The sequence below is a fragment of the Somniosus microcephalus genome, chromosome 11, assembly GCF_052327205.1.
Source record: "Somniosus microcephalus isolate GS21.2 chromosome 11, FLI_Smic_1.0, whole genome shotgun sequence".
Taxonomy (NCBI): domain Eukaryota; kingdom Metazoa; phylum Chordata; class Chondrichthyes; order Squaliformes; family Somniosidae; genus Somniosus; species Somniosus microcephalus.
Genome location: NC_140997.1, coordinates 60278268 through 60302046, shown reverse-complemented (window position 1 = coordinate 60302046; position 23779 = coordinate 60278268). Strand labels below are relative to the sequence as shown.

The window sequence follows — 23779 nt, the reverse complement described above, 5'->3', positions numbered from 1 at the left end:
TAACTGTTCACCCAACGCGACAATTTAACAGCTGAACTCCATGTTGTACGGGATCCTCGGCCAGTTTGCAGGGAGGGCGGGCAGGCGGTGTTCAACCCAGTCTCGGCCCCAAACACGTTGCTGATGATGGCATCGGGCGCCCTGAAGCTGGAGACGACCAACGCGGGACCTGCAACCCCCTGCGCCGGCTGGTTAAAGAGACCGGACAACCGGAGCCAGCGGCTGATGTGAGACACATACCGATACCGGTGAGGGCGAGAGCTCGGCCCGGGCCCCGCTAACCACTCCCCGCACAGCCTCCCCGTGCCGGGGCCATTTTGTTACTGCTCCGGAAGCACACGCGCTTCACCCGGAACAACATCATCGGGCCGGCCGAGCGGCTGCTGATCAGGGAATAGAAGGATTAGCCTCCAGTGTGAGCGGCCCCGACTGTGTCCGTCCCCAGCAAAGGCGCGAGCAATCTGTGCTCAAATACCACCCCACAGCCAAAACCCAGCCACCAAACGCTGTTTGGGACACCAGAGGCCCTTGGGGCTCAGAGAATCTTAAAGGCTATTTTAGATCTAGTATTGTGCAATGAGAAAGCGTTCATTAATAATCTTGCAGTAAAGGGGCCTTTAGGGAAGAGTGACCATAAATATGATGGAATTTTATATTGAATTTGAAAGTGATTTAGTTAAATCCGAAATTAGGGTCTTAAATCTAAACAAAGCAAACTGCTTAGGTATGAGGGCGAGTTGGCTACAGTAGATTGGGAAACTACATTAAAAAGTATGACGGTAGAGAAGCAATGGCTAGCATTTAAAGAATTAATACATAATCTGCAACAAATATATATTCCTTTAAGGCTCAAAAACCCCACAGGAAAAATGGTCCAACCGTGGCTAACAAGAGAAGTTAAAGATAATATTAAATCAAAGAAAGAGGCTTATAATGTCAAAAAGGGTAGTAAGCCTGAGGATTGGGAGGATTTTAGAATTCAGCAAAGGAGGACCAAAAATTGAAAAAGGGATAATAGAATATGAGAGTAAACTAGCGAGAGACATAAAAACAGACTGTAAAAGCTTCTATAGGTATGTAAAAAGGAAAAGATTAGCGAAAGTAAATGTGGGTTCCTTACAGGCTGGGACAGGAGAAATTATAATGGGGAATAAGGAAATGGCAGAGAAATCAAACTTATACTTTGTGTCTGTCTTCACGGAAGAAGACGCCAGAAACGCCAGAGCGAGATTGAGCAACTGAAAGAAATTAGTACAGGAAACTTTGTGCTATCCGGCACCGACGGGACCGAGCTGTTGCCGCCTCATCAAAACTGCCGGACAAACCAGCGCTAATGTTGAAACATACTGAGATTTTGATCTCTGTATCTGGCAACAAACCCTGTTGCTTAGCAACAGCTTCTAAACAGTCGGCCGTACCTTGCAAGCGTCTCTGTAGCTTAGCAACAGCTTCAGCGAGACTTTGCAGAGCCTAACTGGTGGAAAAAAAAGCAACGAAAAGAAAAAAAACTAACAAAACGGCTCCTGATTTTTGCCAGTGGCTCGAGCATTCCGGACAGTTAAGCTCCGGATAAACCAAAGTTTCCTGTATTACTAAAAAAAAGTACTGGAGAAATTAATGGGACTGAAAGCCGATAAATCCCCTGGACCTGATGGCCTACATCCTAGGGTTTTGAAAGAGCTGGCTATAGAGATCGTGGATGCATTGCTTGTTATTTTCCATAGATTCTAGAATGGTTCCCGCGGATTGGAAGGTAGCAAATATAACTCCACGATTTAAGAAAGGATGAAGAGAGAAAACGGGGAACTACAGACCAGTTAGCCTGACATCAGTAGTAGGGAAAATGCTAGAATCTATTATTAAGGACGTGGTAACAGGGCACTTAGAAAATAATAATAGGATTGGGCAGCGTCAACACGGATTTATGAAAGGGAAATCATGTTTGACAAATCTGTTAAGAGTTTTTTGAGTTTGTAACTAGCAGAATAGATAAGGGGGAACCAGTGGATGTGGTGTATTTGGATTCTCAGAAGGCATTTGATAAGGTGCCACACAAGAGGTTATTAAACAAAATTAGGGCTCATGGGATTGGGGGTAATATATTAGCATGGATTGAGAATTAGTTAATGGACAGAAAACAGAGAGTAGGAATAAACGGGTCTTTTTCGGGTTGGCAGGCTGTAACTAGTGGGGTACCGCAAGGATCAGTGCTTGGGCCACAGCTATTCACAATCTACATCAATGATTTGGATGAGGGGATCAAATGTAATATACCCAAGTTTGCTGATGATACAAAGCTGGGTGGGAATGTAAGTTGTGAGGAGGTTACAAGGAGGCTTCAAGGGGATATAGACAAGCTAAGTGAATGGGCAAGAACATGGCAGATGGAATATAATGTGGAGAAATGTGAAGTTATCCACTTTGGTAGGAAAAATAGAAAAGCAGAGTTTTTTAAACGGTGAGAGATTGAGAAATGTTGGTGTTCAGAGGGACCTGGGTGTCCTTGTATACGAATCACTGAAAGTTAACATGCAGGTACAGCAAGCAATTAGGAAAGCAAATGGTATGTTGGCCTTTATTACAAGAGGATTTGAGTATAAGAGTAAAGACGTCTTACTGCAATTATATAGGGCCCTGGTGAGACCACACCTGGAGTATTGTGTACAGTATTGGCTCCTTACCTAAGGAAGGATATACTTACCATAGAGGGAGTGCAACGAAGGTTGGCCAGACTGGTTCCTGGGATGGGGGGATTGTCCTATGAGGAGAGATTGAGTAGACTAGGCCGGTATTCTATAGAGTTTAGAAGAATGAGAGGTGATCTTATTGAAACATACAAAATTCTTACAGGACTTGACAGGGTAGATGAAGGGAGCATATTTCCCCTGGCTGGGGAGTCCAAAACCAGGGGTCACAGTCTCAGAATAAGGGGTCGACCATTTAGGACTGAGATGAGAAGAAATTTCTTCACTCAGAGGGTGGTGAATCTTTGGAATTCTCTACCCCAGAAGGCTGTGGAGGCTCAGTCGTTGTGTATATTCAAGACAGAAATCGATAGATTTTTGAATATTAAGGGAATCAAGGGATTGGGGACAGTGCAGGAAAGTGGAGATGAGGCAGAAGATCAGCCATGATCTTATTGAATGGCGGAGCAGGCTCGAGGGTCCAAATGGCCTACTCCTGTTCCTATTTCTTATGTTCTTATGTAAAAAGAAAGACTTACATTTCTATAGCGCCTTTCACGACCTCAGGACGTCCCAAAGCACTTTACAACCAATGAAGTACTTCTGAAGTGTAGTCACTGACAGCAATGTGATAATGACCAGATAATCTGTTTTTGTTATGTTGATTGAGGGGTAAATATTGGCCAGGACACCAGGGATTAACTCCGCTGCTCATCTTCGAAATAGCGCCATGGGATCTTTTACGTCCAACTGAGAGAGCAGACGGGGCCTTGGTTTAACGTCTCATCTGAAAGACGGCACCTCCGACAGTACTGCACTGGAGTGTCAGCCTAGATTTTTGCACTCAAGTGCTCTGCTGTAACCATTCTATGATTCTAAGGCCTAGAAATTCAGTATAGCCACGTTTGGGGCGCTACAGCATGGCGTTCGCTAACTTTTGCGCCTGGCGCAACTTAGCGCCACCTTCGCCGATATTCAGTTGCATCGCCCCAAGAGGTTGCTGCTGCGCTAAAGCAGGCGATGCACGACTATCATTCGGCGCTAAGCCGGCGATCCGGGGCGCAAACACCGAAGGCGGGCGCAGCGATGGTGCGGCGAGTTGCTCATTGAGGCCAGACAGTCAGGCGCCGGTCAGCACTTAAAGGGGGAGGGTGGAATTGCTTGGCTGCCACGCCCTGCACACTGCAGCCCTAAGGCAAGGCCTGAACACTGCTTCTGGAACAGCTCCACGCCCAGGAGAATGGAGAAGGCCAGGGAGAGAGCGCAGCGCTTCGGCGAGGGTGACCTGAGGCTGCTGGTTGGCGCAGTGGACCGCAGGCGCCATATCCTCTTCCCTGAGGGTGGCAGGAGGCCGCTGCCTGCCGAATATCGGAAAGCATGGAGGGATGTGGCAAACAGGGTCACATCCAACAGCGTGGTTGGCAGGACACCAAGCCAGTGCCGGAAAAAATTCAACGACCTCACTCGGGTTGTCAGGGTGAGTACCCTTTCCAGTATCCTCCTCATCCCTGCATGTGCACCTCACTTTATGGCCAAACAGGTCTGAAAGCCCTAATGGCCAGCCCTCATCCAGCAGCTATGGGACTGTCATGAAAAGCACTTGCGCAATCAGGACTTTAGACACTGTCAGGGCTATTCGACCATGGGAGGCAGTGCGGGCAAGATCAGGGCTTGACACTGTCAGGGCTAATCGAACATGGGAGGCAGTGTGGGTAAGATCAGGGCTTGACACTGTACTTAGAGGCGGTCCTTTCTCTTGCAGGCCAAGCTGGCGCATAACAGAAGACAGCAGCGACAGACCGGGGGAGGCCGTCCTGACCTGAAACAGCTGAGCGACCTCAAGCAGCGAGTGGAGCAGATCATGGCAGGCCGGCTGAGTGGCCCCGTCGCCACTGGAGATGCTGACCCTGTTCTGGGCACCAATGGTAAGGTCATCACCTTTTTGACCTCTCCCTTTCCACTTGCGCCTCACGCCAGCATCCTTTAACACTATCGAACCAATGCAGTGCACAGCAGCACTCATGCCTCCCTCGCTGCCGCCCTGTCCTCACTCTAAAGCAACTCTTGTGCCTCCCTGCTTTCAGATGGTGACTCGCCAGGTGAGGAGGCGGCCCCTCAAGCTGGCACTGTGTCCGAGTCAGACATAGAGGAGGAGGAAGAGGAAGCCAGCCCATCAGGGACACCCTCAGCCGAGGCAGCCCATGGCCATGATGGTGACACGTCTTCCCTGGAGGGGAGCAGGGGGGAAGGGTCGGAGGATAGTGAAGCTCCGGGGACCAGCGGGCTGCAGCAATGCGGGAGGGGTGGGGAAGCTCGGCGGCCTTCTCCCCGGAGGGTGAGTGCGGCCTCCAGTCCTGCTATGGTGAGCGCAGAGGAGGTGCGGCTCCTAGCGGAAATGGGCGCCCAGGCTGAGCGCAGGCACACTGAGCTCATGGCTGCAGTGGCGAGGATGCCTGACTCCATAGAGTCACTGGCAAGGAGTGTGCAGGAATTCGGGGCAGCAGAGGCCAGGAGTCTGCAACAATTCAGTGCAGCACAGGCCAGGAGTCTGCAACAATTCAATGCAGCACAGGCCAGGAGTCTGCAGGACATCGCGGCAGCACAGGCTAGGAGTCAGCAGGACTTCGCTGCTTCACAGGCGGCTTCTAGCCAAGTGCTCAGTCGTGCCGTGCATTCACTGGCTGCTGTCATGCAGACACAGACCAGGGCCACACGGGCACTAACTGCTGCCACACTCGCTGGATCGGCCAGGCATCGCCGGGGCACTCGCTGTGCCACAGCAGCCCAGCAGTCTGTGCCTCAGCAGATTGCTGCGCATGCTGCAGTGCTGGCCCGTGCGCGTGCCAATGTCTCAGCCGACCAGGGAGTGCCTGTGATCTGTCAGGTTGGCAGCATTCCTGCAGCCAACACTGTCACTCCTCCATTGCAGCTGCCACCAGCTGTTGGACAGACTGCTGCCGCCCAAGCAGAGTTGGAGCAGTCAGCAGCCGGCCCCTCCAGGCCCAGAGCTGGTCCAGGCCGACCCCCAAGGGCATCTGCCATCTCACCATCTGACCCTCAGCAGCCTTCCCCCAGCCTTGCTGCAGCCACTGGGGTTCCATTGAGGACGAGCTGCAGGGCGGGTAGGGGCCAGTCACGGAAGCGAAACGGATCACCCTCGCAGGGGAAAAAGTAGAAGGTGTGGCCAAATGTTTTGTTTTACTTATAAAAGCCGAGACTGGTGTATTTGTTTCATATATAAAAGCCGAGACTGGTGTATTTGTTTCATATTTAAAGGCCGAGACTGGTGTATTTGTTTCATATTTAAAGGCCAAGACTGGTATATTTGTTTTACTTGTAAAGGCCGAGACTGGTGTATTTGTGTTTTGGGGGGGGGTTTCTCTCCATTAGTTTGTCATGTGGGAAGGGCACAGAGGTATCATAGTAAAAAAAATTCTTAAATCGCACTGTCCATGCTTTCTTTTGGAAGTCCTGGTTGCCCTGCTCGGCTGAGGGCTTGTGGAGCGGCTACATTCATCTTCTGCCATTGGCACAAGCCATTCCCTGAGAGGGGGCCTAGAACCGACTTGCAATAAGCCGCCGACGGGCGGCCCTTGCACTTTCTGCCTCCCTCCTGTGCTGGTCCTCCTCCTCCTCCTCTGGTGGTCCTCCAATGTCTGCTGGCAGTGGCTGAGTCCTGCGGATAGCCAGGTTGTGCAGCATGCAGCACACGACCACGAAATGGGAGACTCGCTCAGGCGAGTGCTGTAGGGCTCCCCCGGAACAATCCAGACAGCGGAACCGTTGCTTCAGCACGCCGATTGTTTGGTCAATGATGTTCCTGGTTGCTTGATGGCTCTCATTGTATCCCTCTTCAGCAGGGGTGCTGGGCGCACAGAGCGGGGTCATCAGCCAGGTGCACAAAGGATAGCGTTTGTCCCCGAGAAGCCATCCTCGTGGGTGAGGCTGGGCCTCGAACATGTCTGCCACAGAAGTCTGGCGCAGGATGAAGGCATCGTGGCTGCTGCCTGGAAAGCGGGCATTGACAGCTAGGATGAGCTGCCTGTGGTCACACACCAACTGCATGTTGAGCGAATGGTAGCCCTTCCGGTTGCGGTAATCCTCGGCATTCTCTAGAGGTGCCCGCAAAGCCACATGCGTGCAGTCAATGGCGCCCTGCACCATGGGGAAGCCCGCTAATGCTGCAAAGCCCATTGCACGCTGTTGCTGCTTGTCAACGGTCATGGGGAAGGAGATGAACTGTCGCCTCCTTCTGAAAAGGGCATTGGTCACCTGGCGGATGCAGCAATGTACTGCAAACTGGGAGATGTTGGAAATGTCCCCAGTAGCGGATTGGAAGGAGCCGGTGGCATAGAAGTTGAGAGCCACTGTCGCCTTCACTGCCACCGACAGAGACGTCCTGCTCCTCAGCTGTGGCTGCAGATCTCCGCGAAGCAGGTGGCAGATCTCAGTGACCACCGCCCTTCTGAATCGCAGCCTCCGAACACACTGCTCCTCAGACATGTTCAGATATGAGAACTGCTGGCGGTATACCCTGGGTGGGTAAGGCCTCCTTTGCCGACGCCTGTTGCCCCTTCTCCGTCTGGCCATGACTGGCACTCTCTCACGGCGTCTCTGAGCCCTTTGAATGCAATGGAGAAGCCCAACGTTTCCACCCATTGCAGCCCCCATTATATGTTTCCAATCAATGCTATGACTCTGAAGTTAAAGACAAGTGCAAAGCTGTGGCCTGAAGCCACAAGTACCTGTGCGAGTGTTGAGCCAAACCAGAAAGCTCTCTACCTTTGTCTCTCTCCAAAGATCCGTCTCTCACAAAGAAGGAGTGGTGCAAAATGGCTGCCATTTATACTGCAGGAGGAGTCCCCTTTAATTAGCGCCCCCCGCGCCCCGCAGCGACTGGGAACCGTTCCCCTCTACCAGTCGCTCGGGGCGCCAGACGCACAATAGGCCGGCGCCACTGAATTTCCGGTTTGGGGCGCACAAAGGGCGTTGCACCATGAAATGACGTCAGGATCTGCGCGCGCAGCTGAGCGCGCGCAAAGGTTTTGCGCCGCCGCTAAATCTTAACTGAAGTTCGCGAGAGGCGCAGATCGCGCTGCGCCCGGCCCTAGCCGCTTAGCACCCCACTTCTCCTCCTCCTAAGGCGCTAGCGGCTGGCGCAAACAACTGAATTTCTAGGCCTAAGTCTCTGGAGTGGGACTCTGAACCCACAACCTTCTGACTCACAAGCGAGAGTGCTACCAAATGAACCACAGCTGACAGCACAAAAGGAGGCCTTCGTGCCTTCATGCCTCTTTAAAAGAGCTAGCCACTTAGTCCCACTCTTTACCCATAGCCCTGCAAATATTTCCTTCTAAAACTGCCCAGGACCATCAAAGGGCAAATAAATTCCTCGACTTTTAAGTGACTACTTTCCATGACCGTAAAGTTTTTCAAAGGATAATCAACAGAATTTTACAGGCCTGAACTGACTCCAAAGCGGAGTGAGATTCCCTCCTTCAATGAGCTATGTTAAAAATTAGGGGTGCCTAAAAATGTATATGGCTTTTAAATAAGTTTTGTTTTCCTGGGAAGCTTGCATTAGAATTTGAGACAGTCTTTTTAATCAGTTAGATTAGGTGAAACATAAACATTCCACACAGGGGCCCATAGGATGGTCCTGCCAGGCTAGTTATCTGTTGTTTGTAAGTTAGGGTTTGACTTTGTTAATGTATCTTTAATTTGGCCAGTAAAGGCCCAACCTATGTTTCTTCCATTATTACTAATAACCATATTATAATCTCCACAGATTTGTTAAATAAAGGTGAGATAGCCCAAGCAGCTGCAAGTTGCTATGTATTTTTGAAAGGGAAAAAAAAGTCTAAAGCAACAGGTATTGAACACTAAAAGCAGCGCAAAACCATAATTCATGGGAATGTAAAAGTTCTGAGAGAAAAGATCACAGCAGAGAAAGGGAGTGTATCATAGACCTTACTTGTGAAGGTCAGAATGGTGAGATAGCGACTGGTTAATGTGCGACAGCTTTGACTGGGGCCTTGTACTTGCTGGGTTAAGGGGGAGAGAGTAAAAAGATCAAATGGATTCCAATGGAGGAACCTTCCAAATGTAAAAAAGCAAGGATGAAGTAAATGAGACCTTTTGGGGAGGGCTTTCATACAAACACCAAGACAAAGAACTTAAGCTGTCATTGGTTGAGGAAGTTTTGGAGGAATCTCTATAGGTTAAATGGTCTTGTCAATAACTTGGCCTCAGGCCCACCCCTAAAAAGAGAATAAAAAGTGACACCCCAAGGGCTTGCACACAGACGGTGGAAGGGAGAGCCGAACAGCTGGTCGAACGCTCTTTTAAGAGTGATCCCATGCTCACCGTCGAAGGCCCTAGAGAGAGAGAGAGAGAGAGAGGCCAGAAGCCAGAGAACTGTTCACGCATGCCAACCGTCTGTCTGATCAGGTCCGGTACCAGCTGCTTGTCACGGTCGTATGTTTTTGCTGTATTACTAGTGTGTTATATTCCGTCCTAAACTCTGATTAAACACAATGGGCTAAAAATTCGGTATCGCTGCGCCAGGTCTTTAGTGCCCGAAATTTTGCGCTCGCCCGGATTCCCGTAGCGCCCGCCTGAAATTCAGTTGCGCCGCCCCAAGACGGAGGCGGGCGCTATTGCAGGGTTTGGCCGCCTCGTTTGGGGCGATGAAAGTCAGTTTCAGGCGTCCAGCTGCCGCTGCGGCACCCGATGCGGTGCGGCAGGCTGGGGTACTGCAGGCCTCCTCCTTCTCTTAAGGAGGAGCTGCCTGCAGCCGTGAGATCGCCGCTGGATTCCCCCGGCAAATGAGCCCGGCACCACGGAGAAGTGCCGGGCTCGCGGGAGTCAGACACCAATGCCGCGGGGGGGTGGTGCAGGAGTCCGGGGAGGGAGGTGCGGCCAGGCGGCCGCCGGGAAAGCGGCCGGCCGCCCCTCCACCTTTATGCGCCGGCCTCTCGGAGCTGCAAGGCACCGTTTTTCAAACGCTGTTTGCGGCCGCTACGGGCGAGGCGGCCGCAACTGAATTTGGCCATCGGCACGGAATAGCATTGGAACCGGGGCGCTGCGCACACCGATGACGTCATCGGTGCCGGCGCAGCGCTACCGGCTAACGCCGATGTTAGGGACCAACTGAATTTCGGGCGCTAAAAAACTTCTGGCGCAAACCACTCTATAGCCAATAAGTGGGCGCAAACGCGACTGAATTTCTAGGCCAATATACCCACCATATTGGTTTGCACTTGATCCTGTTTACCAGAGATACGTGAATCTAACAGCTATACTCTGCTTCGTATCAGATCAAATCCTGATCGTGGACCAGAGCTGCATTTACACTATATCCCCAATTTTGAAAGACCTCTCGCCACCAGCAAGGCCTCATGGGCACTCCCAAGGCGCAGCGTGCCTAATTTTGTGATTGCGTTTTTGGGACCATTTTATGGAATGTATGGGTCCCATGAATATTGGTAAATTAGGTCTAAAGGACCCAGACTAGATTTTACAAAAGCAAAATACTGCGGATGCTGGAAATCTGAAATAAAAACAGAAGATGCTGGGAATACTCAGCAGGTCAGGCAGCATCTGTGACGAGAGAAACAGAGTTAACGTTTCAGATCGATGATCCTTCGTCAGAACAGATTTTACAATTTAGGGTAAGACGATGATTACCAAACAAGGGGGTAAGTAAAGTGCCATCATTTATTGAAGTGCCTATATCCAATAAACTCCTGTTTCCCACCCCCATATTTTCCCTTGGTGGCTGGTGGTGTGCTGGCTCTATTTCTTAATCTCACACTATGTCAAATTGCTTCCCTATGGAAAGAGCAACTGTGGTGACAGGAAGAGGTGGGCGGCTGTTTTCCTGCTGGGGTGGTCGTGGCCATGATCCTCTAGATACAGAGCTCCCAGAAGCTCCTGCAACAGCTGGAGCCACATGAAAATGCAGTGACTGCCAGCACTTGCCTACTCTCAGGCACTTGTTCAATTCTTGGTGGGAGGTGATTGGAATGGGAGGATGTGCGACCACCTTGAGAGTGGGAGGGGGTCCTGATATCTGCAGGCCCTCTGGCTGGATCCTCTCTAAATGAGTATGTGCAGCCTTGGCTTGTAGACAACAGAGTAAAGAATATTAGAGGAATAAATCCCACACCACAAACAGGACTGCTATGCTCACAACACCTCTATCCCTGAGACACCATTGTGCCAAGGGCCTAGCTTGGTCTTTGTGGTGGCAGTACTGAATTGCAGAAAAAGTTGTAAGTAAAAATGCAAGATGTTAGGGTGGTCCACTGTTAATGTGCATTACACTTTGTATTGCATGGGCATTGGCAGCGCTCCATTACCAGACCCAACTGGCCTATCTTCATGTACACACCTAGACAGTGAATGTTAGCAGGCTATTCAACTGTGGAGAGCAGTAAAGCCTAACCTGATCCTATTATTATCCAAATATTACTTGTGCACTTTCCAACAAGGATCACTGAGTGGAGATGGAGATGAATCCCCGTCTGATTTTTCCCTTGCCTGAGAAGGATGCTACGGCCAATTGTAATATTTGTAGGGGGTAGCGTGTGCCCAGTCAGCTTCACTTCTGACTGTCTCTGAGCGGTTCGAATCGCTCCCACACCCCTGGGTTCTAGACACCGGACTTAGGTACAGGCAGCGATACAGAAAATTGAGTAGACAAGTGGTTTGGTGCAAGAAAACCGCAATTTTTATTAAAGGCACAATAAAACACAATCTTACTGAGAATTACTGATATAGTTACAGGCATAAACAGTTACACTTACATGGGAATGGGGAACACACGGCACATCGAGGGAAACAAATACATTAAAAATCCCCTTATCCTTATCCCAACCCCAATACCTAACTAGATTAAGCTACGAGGGGCCAGGAATTCATGCTCACCAATTCGAAACCTGTTGCTTTAACTGGTTGTGGGGTTTGAGGTTCACTCTTGTTGTCCTTTGGGATTTGTCGTTGCCACGTGGTCACGGCGCAGCGCGGCGATGGAGTTGTTTGTGCGAAGCACCCTCTTTTCTCCTCCATTAACGTCTTCGTTGGGTACTTTGTCGCAATGGGTCTTCTTCTTCGGGCGGTCGCCGACGGTATTACTGCGGTTGGGGTTCAGTTGGCGGTTTTTACTGTTAAGATTTTCCTACCCAAGCTTCGAACACCAGTTTATTCTTAATTGGGCTTTACTGTCCATGCATCAAACGCCAGCTTATAACTAGGCCGTTTGTCTTGATTTCACTATCCATGCTTCAAATGCCAACTTATAACTAGGCCGTTTGTCCCCAATGTGTCTTTCCGCTGCCCTTCTCTGCCTTTACCGGTTTTACCGTTTTTCTCGACTCGTCTCGTCTGTTCGTGGCCCCGTGTGTCCTGTGCGTCTTCGATTCAGGTCTCGTTCTCCTCCCGCGTTTGGCTCCCGGTGTAGTAATGGGCGTCCTTGGTGTCAAGCGGCGCGGGAAGGGAGAAAAGGGCCCGCCACAAGGCACGAACCGAGAGCGAGAGGCAGGAGCCCGGAGGTAAGCGGCAAGAGATAAGAGAGCGATCACTATCGATGGGCCTACAATTATACCCGGTTCTTCACCCCTTATCTGCGCGCCAAATCAGGTCAGTCCTTTGTCTAACTTTTGGCGGGCTCGTTTAAAATGATTACAGCCATTTACTTTAACGACTTCTGGGGTGGTTGTCTCCTGGTATAATGGCTTCGATATCCTGGTTGTTTGTCATTTATGAAACTTAATCGGGTTTCCTGGCTTGGCAGCTACCTGTGAGCTGTTACCGATTATTTATGTGAAGAGTTGATGGCTTTCAGATTAGAGCCATCCTGGCTTGATCTGTTCCAAGGTGAAGAATGCATATTCTGTGTTTACCTAGCTGTCTGGCTTTGCTAAGTCTTTTGACAGATTCATGCATGTTAGGTTTCGTTTCAGGGCCTGCCTTTTTGCAGGGCCTTGCTTTTAGAAATCCTGTCGGTTTTGGTCACGAGGTCTTGGAAGCCATTTTGGGTACCCTTTATAATAACTTGTCCATACAGGGTCCCTTTATCCATAACTTTTGGGGAATGTGGGAATTTTGAGAACCCTACATATTCTACTGTTGTACAGCTGAGATCAGCTAACTCTGCACAGGAACTGAACCTGGAACCTTCTGGTTTTTAAAAAGAAAAAGACTTGCATTTATATAGCGCCTTTCACAACCTCAGGACATTCCAGAGCACTTTACAGCCATTGAAGTACTTTTTGAAGTGTGGTCACTGTTGTAACCAATTTGCGCACAGCAAGCTCCCACAAACAGCATTGTGATAATGACCAGACAATCTGCTTTTGTGATGTTAATTGAGGGATAAATATTAGCCAGGGCACTGGGGATGATGTCCCTGCTCTTCTTCATAGTGCCGTGGGATCTTTTACGTCCACCTGAGAGAGCAAATGGGGCCTTGGTTTAATATCTCATCCAAAAGATGTCATCTCCAACATTGCAGCACTCCCTCTGTACTGCACTGGAGTATCAGCCTAGATTGTTGTGCTCAAGCCTCTGGAGTGGGACTTGAACCCACAACCTTCTGACTCACAGGCGAGTGTGCTACTAACTGAGCCGTGGCTGACACATTAATGGGCTTAGTACTACACCAGGCAGTGCCATCACCAACTAGTATATCAGGGGACTAGTCAACAACAACCTGTATTTAGATAGCACCTTAAATGGCCAAGAGAAATGTCACAAGGCACTTCACAGAGGAGCAAAGGAGCTGATAACCAGCCTTTGTGGGAGAGTTAGGAGAGGCGACCAAAAGCCTGATCAAAGAGATGTGTTTTGAGAGGGCTTTTAAAGCTGGGGTAGGGGTGAGAGAGCTAGAGGGGTTTGAGGAAGGGAGTTCCAAAATGTAGGGCCAAGACAGCTGAAGGCTCTGGTTTTACGAACATACGAACAATGACGGACAGGAAAATACCTTCTGGTATATTAATAATTGTGATATCTTTTGTATCAGGTAGGTAGTGCAGAAATCCCCTGGGGTCATCCCCCTCTCGAACAGTTATACCATTTGGAATACTGTTGGGGGGGATGGCTTAACAGGGGAAGGCAGCAGCAACCAACCTCCTGGCACCAGGGGTGGTTCTGCTGCACAGGACGGGAGGAAAAAGAGGGGTAGAGGTATAGTGATAGGGGATTCTATTGTAAGGGGAATAGATAGGCGTTTCTGCGGCAGCAAACGAGACTCCAGGATGGTGTGTTGCCTCCCTGGTGCAAGGGTCAAGGATGTCTCAGAGAAGCTGCAGAAAATTTTGGAAGGGGAGGGTGAACAGCCAGTTGTCGTGGTGCATATAGGTACCAACGATATAGGTAAAGAACGGGATGAGGTCCTAAAAGCTGAATATAGGGAGTTAGGAGGTAAATTTAAAAATAGGACCTCAAAGGTAGTAATCTCAGGATTGCTACCGGTGCCACGTGCTAGTCAGAGTAGAAATAGAAGGATACTTCAAATGAATACGTGGCTAGAGGAATGGTGCAAGGGGGAGGGATTCAAATTCCTAGGACATTGGAACTGGTTCTGGGGGAGGTGGGACCAGTACAAACCGAACGGTCTGCACCTGGGCAGGACAGGGACCGATGTCCTTGGGGGAGTGTTTGCTAGTGCTGTGGGGGAGGGTTTAAACTAAAATGGCAGGGGGTTGGGAACCTGAGCAGGGAGACAAAGGAAAGGGAAACAAGGATAGAAGCAAAAGACAGGAAGGAGAAAAACAAAGGTGGCAGTCAGAGAAATCAAGGGTTTAAAACAAACATGGCCACAGTAAATAATAATTCTAAAAGGTCTAAGAGCGTTAAAAAAACAAGCCTGAAGGCTTTGTGTCTTAATGCAAGGAGCATTCGTAATAAGGTGGATGAATTAGCAGCGCAAATAGAGGTAAATGAATATGATATGATTGGAATTATGGAAACATGGCTCCAGGGTGACCAAGGTTGGGAACTCAAAATCCAGGGGTATTCAATATTCAGGAAAGATAGGCAAAAAGGAAAAGGAGGTGGGGTAGCATTGCTGGTTAAAGAGGGGATTAACACAATTGTAAGGAAAGATATTAGCTCTGATGATGTGGAATCTGTATGGGTAGAACTGAGAAATACCAAAGGGCAGAAAACATTAGTGGGAGTGGTGTATAGACCCCCAAACAGCAATGCAGAGGTTGGGGATGGCATTAAAAGGGAAATTAAAGAAGCGTGCAATAAGGGCACAGCAGTCATCATGGGTGACTTTAATCTACCTATAGATTGGGCTAACCAAATTAGTAATAATACTGTGGAGGAGGAATTCCTGGGGTGTATACGGGATGGTTTCCTGGACCAATATGTCGAGGAACCAACTAGGGATCAGGCCATCTTAGACTGGGTATTATGCAATGAGAAAGGATTAATTAGCAATCTTGTTGTGCGAGGCCCCTTGGGTCGGAACGATCATAATATGATAGAATTCTTCATTAAGATGGAGAGTGAAGTAGTTGACTCAAACTAAGGTCCTGAATTTAAATAAAGGGAACTATGATGGTATGAGATGCGAGTTGGGTAGGATTGATTGGGTAATGTCACTCAAAGGGTTGACGGTGGATAGGCAATGGCAAACATTCAAAGAACGCATGGATGAACTACGGAATTTGCTTATCCCAGTTTGGCATAAAAATAAATCAAAAAAGGTGACGCAACCGTGGCTAACAAGGGAAATTAGGGATAACATAAGATCCAAAGAGAGAACATATAAATTGGCCAAAAAAAGCAGCAAACCTGAGGATTGGGAGCAGTTTAGGATTCAGCAAAGGAGGACAAAGGGATTAATTAAGAGGGCGAAAATAGATTATGAAAGTAAACTTGCAGGGAACATAAAAACTGACTGTAAAAGCTTTTATAGATATGTGAAGAGAAAAAGATTGGTGAAGTCAAGCGTAGGTCCCTTACAGTCAGAATCAGGGGAATTTATAATGGGGAACAAAGAAATGGCAAACCAACTAAATACATATTTTGGTTCTGTCTTCACAAAGGAGGACACAAATAACCTCCCAGAGATGTCGGGGAACATAGGGACTAATGAGAGGGAGGAACTGAAAGAAATCAGTATTTGTAGGGAAATGGTGTTGGGGAAGTTGATGGGATTGAAGGCCAATAAATCCCCAGGGCCTGATAATCTACATCCTAGGGTACTTAAGGAAGTGGCCCTGGAGATAGTAGATGCATTGCTGGTCATCTTCCAGAACTCGATAGACACTGGAACAGTACCCATGGATTGAAGGGTAGCTAATGTTACCCCACTATTCAAAAAAGGTGGTAGAGAAAAAGCAGGGAATTATAGACCGGTAAGCCTGACATCGGTAGTGGGGAAAATGCTAGAGTCCATTATAAAAGATGTAATAGCAGAGCACTTGGAAAGCAGTGACAGGATCGGACAAAGTCAACATGGATTTACAAAAGGTAAATCGTGCTTGACTAATCTACTGGAATTTTTTGAGGATGTAACTGGTAAAATAGATAAGGGAGAACCAGTGGATGTGGTGTATTTGGATTTTCAGAAGGCTTTCGATAAGGTCCCGCATAAGAGATTAGCTTGCAAAATTAAGGCACATGGGATTGGGGGCAAGGTGTTGACTTGGATAGAGAGTTGGCAGATAGAAAGCAAAGAGTTGGAATAAACGGGTCTTTTTCCGAGTGGCAGGCAGTGACTAGTGGGGTACCGCAAGGATCGGTCCTGGACCCCATCTGTTCACAATATATATTAATGATCTGGACGAGGGAATTGGATGGAGTATCTCCAAATTTGCAGACGACACAAAGCTGGGTGAGAGGGTATGCTGTGAGGAGGATGTCGTGAAACTCCAGTACGATTTGGACAGGTTGGGTGATTGTGCAGAAATATGGCAAATGTACTATAATGTGGATAAATGTGAGGTTTTCCACTTTGGTGGCAAAAACAGGAAGGCAGATTATTATTTGAATGGCAATAGATTGGGAGAAGGGGAAGTGCAAAGAGACCTGGGTGTTCTTGTGCACCAGTCGCTGAAGGTAAGCATGCAGGTGCAGCAGGCGGTTAAGAAGGCAAATGGTATGTTGGCCTTCGTAGCAAGAGGGTTCGAGTACAGGAACAACGATGTCTTGCTGCAGTTGTACAAGGCCTTTGTGAGACCGCACCTTGAGTATTGTGTGCAGTTTTGGTCGCCTTATCTGAGGAAGGATGTCCTTGCCATGGAAGGAGTGCAGCGAAGATTCACCAGGCTGATAACTGGGATGGCAGGAATGACGTATGAGGAGAAATTGTGTCGATTGGCCTTGTACTCACTGGAGTTTAGAAGATTGAGAGGGGATCTCATCGAAACCTATAAAATTCTGTCAGGCCTGGACAGACTAGATGCAGGAAGGATGTTCCCGATGGCCGGGGAGTCCAGAACTAGGGGTCATAGTCTAAGAATAAGGGGTAAGCCATTTAGGACTGAGATGAGGAGGAATTTCTTCACCCAGAGAGTGGTGAACCTGTGGAATTCTCTGCCACAGAAGGCGGTGGAGGCCAGTTCATTAAATATGTTCAAGAAGGAGTGGGATATATTTCTTAAGGCTAAAGGGATCAAGGGATATGGGGAGAAGGCAGGGACAGGGTACTGAATTTGGATGATCAGCCATGATCTCATTGAATGGCGGAGCAGACTCGAGGGGCCGAATGGCCTACTCCTGCTCCTATCTTCTATGTTTCTATGTATCACAATATATGCACTCTCCACCCTATCTGAAACTGTGATTTCCTGCGGGGAGGTGAAAAACCAGATTAAAATGCAGGTCAATTTGGGAGTTAAAAATCTAGAAAATTCATCTCTGACCAAGGTCTTGAACAAGGGCAAAATAGTGTGCTTACTTAAAACTTAGTTTTAAGTTCATTTTAATTTTACCTGAATACAGGATACCCATCTATACTTAATCATGAGGGTTTTTTTTAAAAGTTACTTTCATAAAATATAATTTTAAAATGTTCATACTTTCCCTATATATTTTAAGCGGAAGCTGCAATTGTTCAAAATGCTGTTAATGAACTCCCCAAATCAATATATCTCTGCTCCTAGTAACTGGAAATCATGGACTTTGAAGCTTGCTTTTCCAGTGTACTTGATATGATATCAAATGAATTAGTGCTAAGAACCTGATACTGGAAAACGTCAGTGGGTTAAGTAAAAGTTTTCCTTTAACTACTGCCAAAACTTTAAAAAAATAATCTACAAACGACTGCCCACAAATTCCTTCCAGAATCTAGTTTTTGCACATATTTAGTCCCCCTCCCGTGCTACACACTTACGTAATACATATTTTCCTACAAGTAAATAATTTGATGGTGTATAACTTTATGCCCCATTGAGGTTATATTTAACATTAAGCCATGGAAAATATGAAGAGATATGTTGATGACATTGAACCAAGAATGTGTGTGTATGTGGTTGGGGGAGGGAGGCTCTTCCTTTACAGCCAATTTTCTTTCCCACCTCCACCTTTCCTGAAGACATTAACTCCTTGTTTGGAGTACGGTTCTGGGGGGTGGGTGCCCTCTGAACTTTACCGAAATGGCCATTCTGCATGTGTGAACCTTCACAATGAATGCTAGCAGGTTATGCGACCATAGGGGGCACCATGGCCAAGCCAATTCTGTCCTCAATCAACATCCACATACGGGGCACTGGATAGTAATCAGGAGCTGGAATTTTGGATGATTTACCCCTCATTAAACCAGTGCTTTGAAGTCAATTGTAACATCCATAACAACAACTTATATTTATATAGCGTCTTTAACGTAATAAAATGTCCCAAGGCACTTCACAGGAGTGTTAGCAAAAATGTTTTTGACACCGAGCCATATAAGGAGCTGTTAGGGCAGATGACCAAAAGCTTGGTCGAAGAGTTAGGCTTTAAGGAGCATCTTAAAGGAGGAAAGAGAAGTGGAGAGGCGGAGAGATTTAGGAAGGGAATTCCAGAGCTTAGACCTAGGCAGCTGAAGGCACGACCGCCAATGGTGGAGCATTTAAAACCGGGCCAAAAGGCCAGAATGGGCGGAACACAGAGGTATAGGGTGATTGTAGGGCTGGAGGAGATTGCAGAGATAAGGAGGGGCAAGGCCATGGAGGGATTTGAAAACAAGGATGAGAATTTTAAAATCAAGGTGTTGCTTAACTGGGAGCCAATGTAGGTCAGCAAGCACAGGGGAGATGGGTGAGTGGGACTTGGTGCAAGTTAGCACACGGGCGGCAGAATTTTGGATGGCCTCAAGTTTATGGAGGGTAGAACTAGGGAGGCCAGCCAGGAGTGCATTGGAATAGTCAAGTCTAGAGGTGATAAAGGCATGGATGAGGGTTTTGGCAGCAGATAGGTTAAGGTAAGGGCGGAGACGGGTGATATTACGAAAGGTGGAAATGGGCGGTCTTAGTGATAGAACGGATATGAGTTGGAAGCTCAATTTGTGATCAAATATGACACCGAGGTTGCGAACAGGCTTGGTCAGCATTAGACAGTTGCCGGGGAGAGAGATCGAATCACTGGAAAGGGAACAAAGTTTGTGATGTGAACCGAAGACAATGGCTTTGGTCTTCCCGATATTTAATTGGAGGAAATTTCTACTTATCCAGTGCTGGATGTCGGACAAGCAGTCTGATAGTATAGAGATGGTGGAGGGTTCAGGAGAGGTGGAGGAGAGGTAGAGCTGGGTATCATCAGTATACATGTGAAAACTCACGATGTGTTGCCGGATGATGTCACCGAGGGCAGCATGTAGATGAGAAATAGGAGGGGGCCAAGGATAGATCCTTGGGGGATACCAGACGTGACAGTACGGGATCAGGAAGAGGAGCCATTGCAGGTGATTCTATGGTTACGGCTGGAAAGAAAGGAATGAAACCAGGCGAGTGCAGTCCCATCCAGTTGGACGATGGTGGCGAGGCATTGGAGCAGAATTTTGTGGTCAACCGTGTCAAAGGCTGCAGACAAGTCCAGAAGGACGAGAAGGGACAGGTTACGTTTGTCGCAGTTAGGATGTCATTTGTGACCTTGGTAAGAGCAGTTTCGGTACTGTGGCAGGGACGGAAGCCTGATTGGACAGATTCAAACAAGGAGTTCTGTGAAAGATGGGGACGGATTTGGGAGGCGACAACACGTTCAAGAACTTTGGAGAGGAAAGGGAGGTTGGAGATAGGGCGATAGTTTGCAAGGACGGAGAGGTCAAAGGTTAGTTTTTTGAGGAGAGGGGTGATGACGGCAGATTTGAAGGAAAGGGGGACAATACCTGAGGAGAGAGAACCGTTAACAATGTCAGCTAACATGGGAGCTCGGAAGGGAAGTTGGGTGGTCAGCAATTTAGTAAGAACGGGGTCAAGAGAGCAGGAGGTCAGTCTCATTGACAAGATGAGCTTTGAAAGGGCAAGAGGGGAGATAGGAGAGAAATTAGAGAAATATGCAAATTTAGGTTTAAGGCAGGGGGAAAACAGAGAGGAAGTATGGTCCGGTGAGCTAGAGGGAGGGAATTGAAAGCAGAAGCAGTTGAATGGATGTTGTCGATCTTTTTAACAAAGATGTTCATGCGCTCCTCACATTTATTGTTGGAGTTGAGGGAGGAGGAGGCAGGAGACGGCGGTTTGAGAAGACAGTTAGTGGTGAAGAGAAGCCTGGAGTTAGTTTTGCCGTCCTGGATGATCTTAGAATAGTGGGCAGGACCCGGTAGTGCTTTATATGATCTAGCCAAATCTGGTGATGGATGATTAGACCAGTTGTCCACAAAAGACATTCAGGTCTGCATCCCTTGGGCTTAAAGGAGCAGAAATTAGGGGTATACCAGGGGGAATATCTAGCGTGAGAGAGTGTAATGATTTTAGTGGGGAAAATGGCATCAAGGATGGTGGAGAGGGTGTGATTTAGTAAGTCAGTAGCTGCAGAGATGTCATGAAGAATTGTAGGCCAAAGGCTAGGTAGTTGAGAATTAGAAAGTGCAGTGGTAAGGGACTTGAGGGAGAGTTTTTTCCAGGGTCGGATACAAAAAGAAGTGGGTTTAGGAGGAGAAGGGGAATATGGGTAGAGAATGAAATAAGGAAATGGTCAGAGAATGCCTTATCGGTGATGGTTACGGAGGGGTTAACGAGGCCACGTGAGATAGTAAGATTAAGGGGCTGGCTGTGTATATGGGTGGGGGAGTTGACATGCAGGGAGAGATTAAGGGAGGAAAGGAGGACAGTGAACTCAGCGGAGAGGGAGCAAGAAGAGTTGAGGTGGAGGTTGAAGTCACCGAGGATGAGAAGTCGCTTGGTGCAGAGGCAGAGGGAGGAAAGCAGAGAAGCTATCTCATTGAGATAATTGGTGTGATATTTGGATGGGCGGTACAGAATAAGGATTTTAAAAGAGACGTGAGGGGTGGAACAAGGTGAGATGCTCGAAGGCGGAGAAGTTGCTGGAGGAGTAGGGAGATAGACCAAGGTGTGATTTAGATATAAGGGCTACACCACCACCATGGTGGTTTGGGCGTGGAATATGATGGAATGTATAGCTAGGTGGGGAAGCTTCATTAAGGGGAAAGGTGACATCACCCCTCAACCATGTCTCCGTCAAGGCCATGATGTCAATTTGATCATCTACAATAGGGTCATGGATAACAAGGCCTTTATTTACAAGTGAACGTACATTTTGAAGGGAAATGCGGAGAGGGCGATGATACCTAATTTACTAGCAGAGTCCAGAAGGGCAGAGCAGGGAGGGACAGGGAGGAGGTTGGCGAGATTAGTTCGCAGCAGGCGCTTAGGGTGGAGAGGGCAGGGAGAGAGTAAGATAGGGTAGTTTGGGTTGCTGCTAGCTAGAAGGCAGTGACAAGTGCCTCGGTGGGCCTTTCGAAGGATGCCAAGAGAGGCACAAAGGGAAGCTGTGGAATTATTTAGGAGGGAGTCAAGCTTTGAGCGGCGGCAGGAGAGTAGGAAAGATGATGAGTAGTGGAGAATAGGGGTCAGTGAGGGTAGAGCACATGATGGCGGAGAAAGAAAAGGTGGAATGAAGGCCGGGGGAGGGTAATGAAGAAAGAGGAAAAAGGGAGAGATCGAAGTGATAGAACTCGGGTCCAGAGCGGCAGCCAAAATGAGCACCTAACTCAGCACAGAACAAGGATTTAACATAGAACCACAGGCGTTTACAGCACAGAAGGAAGCCATTCTGCCCATTGTGTCTTTGCAAGTTCTTTGTCAGTGAAATCCAAATCTATTCCAATTGCCCTGCTTTCTTACCATAGCCCTGTATCTTCATCTGCGTCAAGTATTTATCTATTTTTTCCTTAGAAGATGCAATGGTCTCTACCTCAGCCAACGCTCGATCTTCTGGTCTGTACATCTGAATTATTCATTGCCTTTACCAGCTGAGTGACTAATAATGCAGATATTTGCATGATGTTGTCATCCTTCCATATAATAAAAAGCAAACTTTCCCTGTTTACTCTTATACCAGTTGGAGAACTCATGTAGTACTGATCAGTTGTTTAGTGGTCCATGATATTATAATAGCAAACTTTCCCGCAATCTGTATGTATATTTAATCATTTTCCATCAACATCTTGCACTAGTGTTGTATGAAAAGTTTGTATTGGGAGTTTTAGTGAAAAGAACGCCCCTGTCAACTAAGAACCAAAGGGATAATGCAAACAAAACGTATGTAGCTCAAAGCGATATTGGACTCAATATTTAACAAATGAGACTCTATATTTCCAGTTTTACATTTATCACAACCGCTTCTTGCAAAAGATTTGTAACTCCATGTAAATTCAGTCAGGAACCTGCAGAAATTTCTAGGACTTGTGGAGAAAGTCAGTTTTATGCTGCAAAGTACGGAGAAGAGCCAGAGGAGAGGGTGGTAAGATGGCAGCCATTATCATTGGCTACCTTGAGTCTGTTCCAAGAGATCTTCTGGAAATTGAGTGACATGCAAGTGTGTTAACTAAAACGTTAACAGTACTTTGGTGTGCAATCAAATCTAGACAACGTCATGGTCATTGCAAAAATCTAATGTGACAGCGTGATTGCAATTATAAATTTACCTCATCCACTAAAAAAATATAGTTTTTATTCTGCTGTTTTTTCCAGTTTATCTGTCTTATCTACTCTGACTGCCAAAAGTGAAACTAACTCTTCCATTTTGCAGGAGAGACATATTTCGCCTGAATATAACCCTGGGTGATTTTATAAACCATTAATATTTATCAATGGTGTTTGAATCTCGAGGTCTAATACTGCCATGAAATGACCTCTTATATGTTTTACTCCAAGCCTTATGAAAATCTGTGGTAGGCTTGGGCAGTTAATTTCGCAGATAGCAGGCACCCATGAACCAAAGTGTAATGAGTGTTGTGCACTGCAATAATAGTTTACAGCGTTAGTCGTACTGCAGTGCTGTCGTACCACATGATCTGTATACTGCAATTACTTAAATTTTCCTTCAGAAAAGTAGCAGACCACTTCAGGCCAGCCTAATAGACTGGTTGGAAGACTGAAATGTGGTAATTGGATGGGGACCTGGCAAAAGGATTCCCCACCCAACTTCCCTGCTTGCAAGTTCAATGTTAATGGGACTGAACCTGCTGGCCAAAAAATACATCCTTGTATGAACTCACTGAGCTGTGAAGAGAGTCCGTGCCAAATAATTTCTGATCTAGACAGTGATGGTGGCATAGTGGTTAGCACTGTTGCCTCACAGCGCCAGGGACCCGGGTTCGAATCCGGCCTCGGGTGACTGTCTGTGTGGAGTTTGCAGGGCAGCACGGTGGCATAGTGGTTAGCACTGTTGCCTCACAGCGCCAGGGACCCGGGTTTGAATCCGGCCTCGGGTGACTGTCTGTGTGGAGTTTGCACATTCTCCCCGTGTTTGCGTGGGTTTCCTCCGGGTGCTCCGGTTTCCTCCCACAGTCCAAAGATGTGCGGGTTAGGTTGATTGGCTATGATAAATTGACCCTTAGTGTTAGGGGGATTAAATATGTGGGGTTACGGGGATAGGGTGGGATATGTGTTGTAGGGGTTACGGGGATCGGGTGGGAT

The 23779-nt window shown here is 47.7% G+C and overlaps 1 protein-coding gene across 6 annotated transcripts in view; it reads right to left on the bottom strand.

The window, feature by feature from the left end:
* Positions 1-413, bottom strand: part of rrn3 (RRN3 homolog, RNA polymerase I transcription factor) — a 40648-nt gene extending 40235 nt beyond the window's left edge. For 3 of the 6 annotated variants that reach the window (XM_086000777.1, XM_086000778.1, XM_086000775.1), the window contains exon 1: positions 241-413. The gene's annotated coding sequence lies outside the window, so the exon portion shown is untranslated. The remainder of the gene's footprint in view (positions 1-240) is intronic. The other 3 variants (XM_086000779.1, XM_086000780.1, XM_086000781.1) reach the window with 1 other exon arrangement.
* Positions 414-23779: the final 23366 nt, after the last annotated feature.